The sequence below is a fragment of the Phocoena sinus genome, chromosome 6 (assembly GCF_008692025.1).
Source record: "Phocoena sinus isolate mPhoSin1 chromosome 6, mPhoSin1.pri, whole genome shotgun sequence".
Lineage (NCBI taxonomy): Eukaryota > Metazoa > Chordata > Mammalia > Artiodactyla > Phocoenidae > Phocoena > Phocoena sinus.
Window position 1 is genome coordinate 90,729,551 of NC_045768.1, and position 12,287 is coordinate 90,741,837.

Sequence of the window (12,287 nt, forward strand, 5' to 3'; positions counted from 1 at the left end):
GTGGGAATGTAGATTGGTACAGCCACTATGGAGAACAGTATGGAAGTTCCTTAAGAAGCTAAAAATAGGGCTTCCCTGGTGGCGCAGTGGTTGGGAGTCCACCTGCCAATGCAGGTGACGCGGGTTCGTGCCCCGGTCCGGGAGGATCCCGCATGCCGCGGAGCATCTGGGCTTGTGAGCCGTGGCTGCTGGGCCTGCACGTCCGGAGCCTGTGCTCCGCAGCAGGAGAGGCCACAACAGTGAGAGGCCCACGTACAGCAAAAAAAAAAAAAAAGAAGCTAAAAATAGAGTTACCAGATGATCCAGCAATCCTACTCCTGGGCATATGTCCAGAGAAATCCATGGTTCAAAAGGATAAAAGCACGCCAATATTCATTGCAGTGCTGTTTACAATAGCCAAGACATGGAAGCAACCTAAATGTCCATTGACAGATGAATGAACAAAGACGATGTGGTACATATATACAACAGAATATTACTCAGCCATTAAAAGAATGAAATAATGCCATTTGCAGCAACATGGATGGAACTGGAGATTATCATACTAAGTGAAGTAAGTCAGACAGAGAAAGACAAATATCATGATATCACATATGCGGAATCTAAAAAAAAATGATACAAATGAACTTATTTACATAACAGAAACAGACTCACAGACTTTGAGAACCAACTTATGGTTAGCAGTGGGGAAGGGTAGGGGAGGAGGGATAGATTGGGAGTTTGGGATTGACATGTACACACTGCTACATTTAAAACAGATAACCAACAAGGGGCTACTGTATAGCACAGGGAACAGTGCTCAATATTCTGTAATAACCTAGGGACTTGCCTGGTGGTCAGTGGTTAAGACTCCATGCTCCCAGTGCAGGGGGCCCGGGTTTGATCCCTGGTCAGGGAACTAGATCTCACATACCACAACTAAATATTCCACATGCCACAACTAAAGATCCTGCATGCAGCAATGAGGATCCTGCATGCTGCAACTAAGACCCAGAGCAGCCTAAATAAATTCTGTAATAACCTAAATGGGAAAATAACTTGAAAATGAATAGATACATGTACAACTGAATAACTTTGCTGTACACCTGAAACTAACACAACATTGTTAATCAACTATGCTCCAATATAAAATAAAAATTAAAAAAAAAAAAGAAAATCCCTTAGCCCAGGAAAAAAATGATATCATCGAGTTCAGTGTCTGAGAATTACCTTCTGCAGCATTTCCAGTAGAATGTCATCTGGTTTCTACTGGACTTAGCATCTCAGTAGGCAGCTCAGTTGGACACTTCTAATTATGAGAAAGGGCTTTTGTTTTTTAAACTCAGCCCAAATCAGCCTGTCTGTATCATCTGTCCATTGATTTTGGTTCTAGTCTCTGGAGCACAGCAGAACAAGTCCATGGCCTGTTTTAATATCTACAGTCTCTTCTGTCTTCGTTCCTCAGTCTCTCTAAATTCACCTGGCAGGGCCACTTCTCTCAAAAATCAAGTAGCCGAATGTGAATGAATTCTTGTGCTACTTTCTGTTCCATTGGTCTACTGATTTTCCTTGTGTTATTACCAAACTGTCTTAATTACTGTAGCTTCTTATAATAAGACTTGATATTTAGGACAGAAAGTCCTTTAGCCTCTTCTTCAAGAATGGCTTGGCTATTCTTTGGCCTTTGTATTTCCATGTACATTTTAGAATTTGTCTAGTTTAATAAAAACAAAAAAAGACATCTTTTTCTTTAATTCTCTAACCATAGAAAGACACAATTGATTTTTATTTATTAATTGTATATCTGGAAAACGTGTTAGATGATTTAATCATTTTTCTGAAAGTTATTTCAGATTTTCTTTTTCTTTTTCTATTAAGGTAACATTGATTTTTAACATTATATAAGTCTCATGTGTACAACATTATATTTCTACTCCTGTATACCCTGCAATTTGCTCACCACAGAAAATTTATTTTCCATCTGTCACCACACAGTTGAGCCCCTTTACTCATTTCACGGTCCCCAACCCCTTCCCGCCACCATTTCAGATTTTCTATGTATACAACGATTTTACCTGGGCTAATCAGAGATTTTTCCTTCTTTTACTTAATTTTCTTTTAAAATAAATTTATTTCTTTATTTGTTTTTGGCTGCATTGCTGTGCACTGGCTTTCTCTAGTTGTGACGAGCAGGGGCTATTCTTTGTTGTGGTGCGTGGGCTTCTCATTGTGGTGTCTTCTTTTGTTGCGGAACACAGGCTCTAGGCGTGCGAGCTTCAGTAGTTGTGGCTCGTGGGCTTGAGAGCGCAGGCTTAGTAGTTGTGGCCCACGGGCTTAGTTGCTCCGCGGCACGTGGGATCTTCCTGTACCACGGCTCGAACCGGTGTCCCCTGCACTGGCAGGTGGATTCTTAACCACTGTGCCACCAGAGAAGTCCTTGGTTTTCTACTTATACATTTAAAACATTTTTTTCTTTTTCTTGCCTTACTGCACTGGCCAGGACCTTCAGTGGGCCTGCTTGTCTTATTCCCAGAAAGAGAAAACTTTCAATATTTCAACACTGAGTATTTTTTAATAATAGCTTTACTGAGATATAATTTATATATCATTAAATTCACCCTTTTAAAGTATACAATTTAGTGTTTTTAGTATTTTCATAGTTGGGAGCCATCACCACTACCTACTTTTGGAACATTTTGGTGACTCTATAAAGGAATCCTGTACCCATTAGCAGTCACTCCCCATTGTGCCATCCCAACTCTTACCCTTCTCACCCCAACAACCACTCATCTACTTTCTGCCTGTATGGATTTGCCTATTATGGACATTTCATATGAAAGAGTCATACAGGGCTTCCCTTGTGGTGCAGTGGTTGAGAGTCCGCCTGCTGATGCAGGGGACACGGGTTCGTGCCCCGGTCCGAGAAGATCCCACATGCTGCGGAGCAGCTAGGCCTGTGAGCCATGGCCACTGAGCCTGCGTGTCCAGAGCCTGTGCTCCGCAACAGGAGAGGCCACAACAGTGAGAGGCCCGCGTACTGCAAAAAAAAAAAAAAAAAAAAAAAAAAGTCATACAATATGTGGCCTCTTGTGACCGGCTTCTTGCACTGAGCATAATCTGTTTGAGGTTCATCCATGTTGAACATGGATGCATCAGTGCTTCATTCCTTTTTATTGCTGAATAATATTCCATTGTAGAAACAGACCACACTTTATCTGTTCATCAGCTGATGGATATTTGAGTTGTTTCCACATTTTGGCTGTTATGAATAGTGTAGCTACACAATTCAAAATTCGTGTACAAGTTTCCATGTGGATTTATGTTTCCACTTCTCTTGGGTATATAGATAGGAGTGGAAATATGTTGTTTTTTTGTAGATAACTCTGACAGACTAAGGAGTTCCCTTCTATTTTAGTATGGTAACAGCTTTTTCTCTCTTCCTTCTTTAAACATTAAGGTGATAATATAATGTTTGGATTTTATCCTTAAATCAACCAGGTATTTCTTAAATAAACCTAGTTTAGTCATGATATATTATCCTATTTATATACTGCTAGATTTCGTTTGCTAATATTTTACTTTTTTTAAAATCTATGTTCACTAGTCAGACTGATCTATAATTTTCCTTTCTTGTAATGTCCTTGTCAGGTTGCAGTATGGTATGGTTATGCTGACCTTAAAGAACTGTTTGGTAGAATCTGTTGATTAATATAGGCCTATAGTATTCTGTGTGGGAAGGTTTGAAATTATGGTTTCAATAGTAGACAATTCAGATTTTCTATTTCTTCTTCTGACAGTTTTATTAAATTGTCTTTTTCTAGGAAGTATCCATACTGTCTAAATTTGCTGGCATAAAGTTGTTTATAATATCCTCTTATTTTAACTGTTTTCACTCTGTAGTAATAGAAATTTTCCTATTCTCGTACTGGTGATCTGTGTTTTTTCCCTTTCTCCTGCATCAGTCTTGCTACATATTTTATTAGTTTTGTTAAAAAAAATTTTTTTTTGGCTGTGTTGATCCTGTCTCCTGCATGAATTTTTCTATTTCATTGATATTTTTGCTTTTAATTTTTTTTTTTTTTTGCGGTACGCGGGCCTCTCACTGTTGTGGCCTCTCCAGTTGCGGAGCACAGGCTCCGGACGCGCAGGCTCAGCGGCCATGGCTCACGGGCCTAGCCGCTCCGCGGCATGTGGGATCTTCCCGGACCGGGGCACGACCCCGTGTCCCCTGCATCAGCAGGCAGACTCTTAACCACTGCGCCACCAGGGAAGCCCTGCTTTTAATATTTTTGACAAACACCACCAGGGCAAAAAGGCGGTGCTCATGAACCCTCTCAGATCTAAACCCAGTGATTCCTTATGGTCTTTTTTTTTAACCTCAATGACGATTTTAAGATGTTTTTAAATAGTGATCCAGTTTTTTTAGTTGTCTTTGATGGGAAGGTTGGTAGAATCATCCAATCCTCCAATATTGGATATAGAAAACTGAAAATTTTAACTGTGTATTTAAAAAATTTATGCTACTTATATATATTACCTATTCAAAAATACAAAAATCATTTAAAAAATAAAGTGGCAGGTAAATGGACATTTTACATATTTCCGGTGGGAGTATATATTACTAGAATGTTTTTGGAAAGCAATCTAGAAAAATGCACCAAAACTCAAAAAGGGGAAAAATCCAAATGTCCACTGATAGGGGAATGTATCATGGCATATTCATACGTTAGTACTCCACTTAAATGTAAATAGTCCTCTGAGAGGATAAATTCAATGAAAGCAAATGAAGCACTGTCACACTTCAGCGTGAGTTAGCTGAAAAGGCATTTACCTATGGCACTAGCAAGGGATATAGAATAGGCCTGAAGCAAGATAAGACTCCCATTTCTGAGAGGGGAAATTTAGCTTTATCTGAGCAACTACACCCTTAAAAGAAAGACTAACTCATTGAAAATATTGAAAAGGTGACTTTACTCAAACACATGTTTTGGAGTTGGAACCCATGCTGGCTGTGCTTGTAGCCTGGGCACTCAGGGACCTGTTGACACCCTGTTTGGTGACCAACACCAAACTCTGCAGAGCGGCTGTCAGAGCCAAGCTTTAGAACATAGTTATGGCTGCAGTACTAAAAAGGAGGAGAACACCAATACCAGCATTTCCCATGTACTACTGTGGTTAACATAGTTTCTGCAGGACTTATGTAACAGTCCATTAACCCACAAGATTTTAGAGCAGGGACCTCAGAAACTGTATAATCTGGTTCTCCGCAACTTTGCCAATCTTGGTATGGTAATCTTGGCTATTCCTCTATGCTGCTATTTAAGTTTCTTCTTTTTCTGATTGTCCAAAGTTTTTTTAAAAAAAGTTATTCTTTTTTTTCTGATCTGGTTATGAAAAGCTCAAAACGTTATAAAAGTACAGAATTACATACTAAAATCCTCCCATAATTCCATCACCCAAAGATAACCACTAACAGTTTGTTGTTTATTTCTTCCAATTTGTTCTCTAGGAAGATGTTAAATTGTATACATTAAAAGAAGGGAACATAATAGCACGTGTACTATTTTAAAATTTCTTTCTTCCTCTTGGTATATTGTGGACAATTTTGCATGTCTGTATAACAGTTACTTCGGTATCTCTACGTAGCTTTATGGCAGCCTACTGTTCCCTATCAGTATATAACTGGTTAATTCCCCTCCCCCCTTGGGAACAATACTTCAAAGTACTTTCCTAGAGGCACACTTGTGCAGAGAAAGATGTGTTTCTACAATGGATTCCTAGAAGTGAAATGCTGGGACAGAGTATAGCTATTGTTAATTTGTCCTGTTTCTTATTTATTTATTTATTTGGCTCTGCCGGGTCTTAGTTGTGGCACATGGGATCTTTAGTTGCTGGCATGTGGGCACTTTTAGTTGGGGCATACGGGCACTTTTAGTTATGCGGGATCTAGTTACCTGACGAGGGATTGAACCTGGGTCCCCTGCATTGGGAGCGTGGAGTCTTAACCGCTGGACCACGAGGGAAGTCCCTATCCTGTTTCTTTTGAGGACAACTTAACAATAGCTATACTCGGTCCCAGCATTTCACTTCTAGGAATCCACTATAGAAGAGTTTCTCAGACTCACAAACTTAGAGAACAAACTTGTGGTTATCATGGGGGAAGAGTGGGGGGAAGGGATAGTTAGGGAGTTTGGGATTGATATGTATATACTGCTATATTTAAAATGGATAACCAAGAAGGACCTACTGCATAGCACGAGGAACTCTGCTCAATGTTATGTGGCAGCCTGGATGGGAGGGGAGTTTGGGGAGAATGGATACAAGTATAGGTATGGCTGAGTCACTTTGCTGTGCACCTGAAACTATCACAACACTGTTAATGGCTATAGTCCAATATAAAGTAAAACGTTTTTTTAAAAAAATATAAGTTTCTGTTTGCCCTAAGCAATGTGTCCAATACTGCATGTCATCCACATTGTTTTCCTCCCAAAACAATGTATATATTTCAAATCAGGCCACATTTTTTTTTTTTTTTGCGGTACGCGGGCCTCTCACTGCCGTGGCCTCTCCCGCCACGGAGCACAGGCTCCGGACGCGCAGGCCCAGTGGCCACGGCCCACGGGCCCAGCCAACCCGTGGCACGTGGGATCCTCCCAGACCGGGGCACGAACCCGCGTCCCCTGCATCAGCAGGCAGACTCTCAACCACTGTGCCACCAGGGAAGCCCCAGGCCACATTTTTTTTAAAGACTTCTTTTTAGAGCAGTTTCAGATGCACAGAAAAATTGAGAGGAAGGTTACAGAGGTTTCCCATATATCCCTAGCCCCCCCCATCACACAGCCTCCCCTATTATCAACATCCCCCACTAGAGTGGTGCATTTGTTATAACTGATGAACCTATAACTGATGCATCATAATCACCCAAGTCTATAGTTTCATTATGGTTCACTCTTGGTGTGTACATTCTATGAGTTTAGACAACAGTGTAAACACGTGTATCCATCATTATGATATCATACAGAGTATTTCCACTGCCCTAAAAATCCTGTGTTCCACCTATTCATTCCTCCCACCACCAACCCCTGGCAACCACTGACCTTTTTACTGTCTTCATAGATTTGCCTTTTCCAGAATGTCACATAGCTGGAATCACATAGTACATAGCCATTTCCAAATTGCTTTTTTTTACTTAGTAATATGCATTTAAGGTTGCTCCATGTCTTTTCATGGCTTAATAGCCCATTTCTTTTTAGCACTGAATAATATTCCATTGTAGGATGCACCACAGTTTATCCTTCTTACCTACTGAAGGACATCTTGGTTGCTTCCAAGTTTTGGCAACTATGAATAAAGCTGCTGTCAACATCTGTGTGCAGGTTTTTGTGTGGACATAAGTTTTCAACTTATTTGGGTAAATACCAAGGAGCATGACTGCTGAATTTTTCTAGGAAACCACCAAACTACTTTCCAAAGTGGCTGTACCATTTTGTACTCCCACAAGCAATGAATGAGAATTCCTGTTGCTTCACATTCTCACCCGCATTTGGTATTATCAGTGTTTTGGTTTTTGCAATTCTAATAGGTCTATAGTGGCTTCTCATTCTTGATTAAATTTCCAAAGCTCTTTTCTGATTGTGGGTAGGTATTTTGCGGGGGGAGATGAGGGGAACTCCTATCTCTAATGTTAGAATCTTTGCAAATGTTTGGTAATCTTGGGCTATCTGCATATGTTAAGAACACTGACCCAAAGCTCTGAATGTGTGGGTGGAGATAGTCAACTTTGTGCTTGTACTGGGTTGAGCTAGTCTGGATTCTGAAGATGGGGGTTCACTTTTCTACTAGACACCCAGGGCCAAGTGGATGAGAACATGGGTTCAATTTGGGGGTAAATGCCTAATACTTTGAACAAATGATGGAGACATCAGGAAGGTTGGGGTCATATGCCCTGCTTCTCTTGAGTACAGTTTCCCAACGAATCTCACCATTCCCAGGATCTATAATTTCTAAACCTGGAACACCCTCAGAGTTACCTTGTCTCATATGTGTTTTGTTGTCGTCTGCCAGACAGAGCCTATGTACCTTCAGTTTTCAAGAAATTTCTCAACATTTCTTGTCTTCTAATAGTACTAATTATTTTGTAGTGCAGTGTTACATTTTTAAAAACAAACATAGTTTTTGTTATTTTTAGGAATTTGGGTGGCCCATGTGCTCAGTCCATCATCTTGATTTGATCTAACCAGGTCATGTTAAGATTTTGGAAAGACAAAAATGTATCTTCTCTCTGTCAAATAATTTAGACCCATGAGGTAAGTAAGAATTTTAAAAAATAGATATTATAATTACCTAGTCTACGACAGGCATTTTGTATGTGCTATTCATTCTATCTGCACAAAAATTTGAAAGATAGGTATTACCATCCCAGCTGTACAAAGAAAAAACTTTAGTCACAAACAGCAGTAACTCACCCAAGGTCCTCTATAAGCAGCACTGTGGGCCAGGAACCTTGATCTGTCTCTGACCTGCTTATTTGCAGATGAAGAAACTGAGGCTGAGGTAGATAATTAATTTGCCAGTTACCTTAATCAGAAGCCTCATAGCTCCCTTGAATATTTTCTTCTTATTGCTTAAGGTTGGAAGTTACATAATTTCAATGACATTAATATGTAACAGCTTTCTGTTTTGTTAACAATATTGTGTGTGAGACTGGTGTGGCAGGCAGAGAGCCGATGAGAGAGTTAAATAACATTAACCCAATTAAAGGCATTCCAGGAATGCACAGTCCTCTAACTTGGAACGTTAAGATTTTTAATGTAATTAGTCTATGAAAATCACGCATTTCTTAATCAAGCTCCCCTTTTGTGCTTCCAACTCCGCCTTCTCAGCCTACAGACTAATGCTTTTTCCCCCCTCTGCTGCTTTCCACTTTTCCCATGATTTAGAACAAATATTTGCCTTGGTAACTATTTTCCCTGGTTACTCTCTTGGCTGATTTTCTGCACAAAGAACCGAAAGGCATGTATCCCCAAGGGAAGCAGTTATTTTAGATTTTGCAAAGAAGTCAGTTAACAATTTTCAACAATCCCTTCTTTGTTTTAAAGAAAGCTCTGGTTTTGTTTCATTTTCATCTGGAGACTTAAATGACACCAAGCAAAGCCTACTTAGTTTAGATTTCCAGGTAAAATGTTTTAAATTTTAAGTTTCTACTAAAGCATGTGGAATGGTTTTAATATTTGGCTGTTTTATGTTGCAAATATGTTTAACCCTTGAGGAAATAAGCTCTTACTAATAGATTTTAAAAGTTTAAAGTGTACATTATTTTGTTTACTTGTTTTTTTCAGGATGACTACTTCCGAAGTATTTAAAACTTTATGAAATTAGGATTCAGTATATTTTTATATGTTTAAATAGAATTACATGCTCAATAGAAGTATAAGTTGGTTTGAAAATTTCATTCTTTTCTATTTTTAAGTCCTAAAAGAGCATAAAGGATTAATTAAAAATGTTTTTCATTATAAGCTTATAGAGTGAAGTTAAAAGGGATAATAGGCATCTCATGCCTTTGTGTAGAAGTTTAAAATTTAATTTAAACCCTTTTAAAACTTACTTAAGACAGATGACGAAGAATTTTAATGGAAAAAAATAATAAGTTAACCAAGATTTACAGATGATATTTAATGTTGGGATAAACACAATAAATGCTAAAATGAAAGAAAATTTTACTTGATCAAAATAATACCTACAGTGATTAGACCTATTGTGTCATAAAAGTTTACCTCTAGAAACATATTCACTCAATTATAAAGTTGTTTTTGGAATAAATATTAAAGGCAATGTGAAATTCTATAAATCACTGAAAATAACAAAGGCCGAGGCATCAATGATAAAATTAGTATTGAGAGGCCATTTCATAAACATTATTTAAACATTTCAATTAGACTATTTAGATTCTGATTTTCTTAAAATTAAGATAGCTCTGTAAATTTATTTTTGTACATATCTATTTAGATTTCTGGATAAGTAAAAGTGAGCCAGTTTGGGAGGGGGGTGGAAGACAAAGAGGGATGGGGATAATGGGAGAAGGGTGAGCTTGGGCAATGCTCTGCTAAGTAAGAGGCTCAGGGACAACACGATGCCTGAGACGCTCATGGAAGTTTATCTCCAGAGCCCTTAGATCCAGGGCCTGACTCCTCATAACTCTCACCTACCACAGGATGGAGAGTCACATATATGACTGTCAAGCAAAAAAATCTCCATGTACAGATTTTATGTAGAGCACATTTTATGTAGAGCACATTTTATGTATGCTCTCTGTCAGAGCTCACTTCCCCCGCCACTCAGCAAATTCTACTTCTACCCTGTCTCACAGTGCAACTTTTCATATTGCTTTCCCCTGCTGCTGTTGCTATTTCTTCCCAACATATTACCTTGCTCTCTGAATAGGCTTTGACAATTTTAGCCACCAATCAGCTAGGGGATTTGCTCCTCCCTTATATTTTGCATGTTAGTTTTTCTAAAACTAATATAGATTATGAAAAGTTGTTCTAATATAGTTTCATTTCAGTGACCTACAGTAAAGGGTTTGAAATTACTGTAGTAATTAAAGTACCTATATACTGAAAAAGAGATTGCATGCTGAGGTTAGTTGACATGAAAATAACTTAGAGGCTGCTATTTGTTGAGCCAAGGGAAAATGGTGACAAGTCAGCATATGATCCAAGTACATCCTGACTACAGGAGGATAATTCTGACAGATGAAGTTATAAAAAGAACTGAGATTCAAGAGGGCAAACTAAGCAGATATCACTCTTTTCCTCTTACCAAATACCTAGACATAAGAGAAGATATATTACAAACAAATACACACATGGATATATAGCTGCAGTAGGAAATAAGAAGGGGAGCTTCTGGTGAGACAGAAACTGTGAGGAATGCTTCAAATACAGAGAGAAGATGGGAATGAATTTAAAGAGAAAAACCATAGCCTTGAATAGGTATGGGAGAGAACTGTGTAAAAAGAGCTTGTGTGGAAAAGAAAGAAGTCATTTGAGTAAAAGATCCTAAGAAGGATACAATAAGGACAAAAACAAAACCCGTACATTATAGTAGAACTTCTGAATATTAAAAATGAGTTCAAAATCTGAAAAAAAAACTTCTACAGAGAGAGGAAAAAAGACTTATTACAAAGAGATGAGAATCAGATTCAATTTAAACTTTTCATCAGTAACAGATATAAGAAACAAATGGAACAATACCTATGAAGTATTGAAGGAAAATTATTCTAAAATCATAATTCTATTTCCAACTAAACAAAATGATATTTTCTGACATATATGAATTCAAAACTTTTACAACCCAAAACATTCTCTTAAAGAAAAATGATATATTTCAGGGAAATAAAACTAATCTGAGGGAACTCATGCTTCTTATAATGGCAGACTATGCAATTCAGACCATTCAGCCTACTGAGAATAATTAGAAAAAAATAGGAAAAATAACAGGGCCAGTATTTGGGATAGGACTGGAATCCTAAGAGGTCTGGAACAGCTTTTCTTCTGGAGGCATCTGTGGAACCAAAAGAGGTGACTGAGAAGCTTAGTATAGCTTTAAATCAGCCTCTCAAGTCAAGACAGAAACAAAACTCAAGGAATGGGGCCAATCAAGCAGCAGGGGTGGCAGGCAAAAGTGATGCAGATGAAATCACCAGGTTTTGGTTTGGGACTTAAGGTATAATTACTAATTAGTTATAGTGAAACTCAGCTTCAAATCATTCAATTTATGATTGTTAGTGCCCTTAACCTCATGTCTGAATGTAAATCCTTTTAGGATAAATAATAAATATATCATTGTAGGCTTCAAAGTATATTCACAATTTTTCATATACAATGGCTGGCAATCAAATGCCATCAGGCATAGGAAGAAACAGAAGAAAATGGCTAAAAACCTAGAAAGAAATAACAGACAATAGAAATAGACATATAGAATGTCCTGAAATGGAGTTTTCAGACTCAGACTTAAATAAATGTGATTAATAAGTTCAAAACGTGAAAAACAAGATTGAAAATTTCAGTAGAGAAACAGAAACAATAAGAACCCACTGAAAAGCCGAAAAACTAAAAAAACACAATAATAGAAAAATAGAAGTCAATGGATGGATTTAATAGCAGATAAACCATAGCTGAACAGATAATTAGTGAATGGAAGGGAGGTTAGTGGAATAACCAGAATCAATCACAGGGTGAGAGAAGGATAAAAAATACAAGAGAGGGAAAGTGACATTAAAGACATAATGAGAAGGCTATCATACGTGT

General features: G+C 38.2%; 2 protein-coding genes across 6 annotated transcripts in view; one reads left to right on the forward strand and one right to left on the reverse strand.

Moving 5' to 3' along the window:
* CENPP (centromere protein P) overlaps window positions 1-12,287 on the reverse strand; it is a 234,864-nt gene that overhangs the window by 48,193 nt on the left and 174,384 nt on the right. The window lies entirely within an intron of this gene.
* The window catches only part of ECM2 (extracellular matrix protein 2), a 36,713-nt gene continuing 33,238 nt past the window's right edge, over window positions 8,813-12,287 (forward strand). For 4 of the 5 annotated variants that reach the window (XR_004350504.1, XM_032636166.1, XM_032636167.1 and 1 more), the window contains exon 1: window positions 8,872-9,154. The gene's annotated coding sequence lies outside the window, so the exon portion shown is untranslated. Of the gene's footprint in view, window positions 9,155-12,287 lie in introns of all 5 variants that reach the window. The other variant, XM_032636168.1, reaches the window with a different exon arrangement.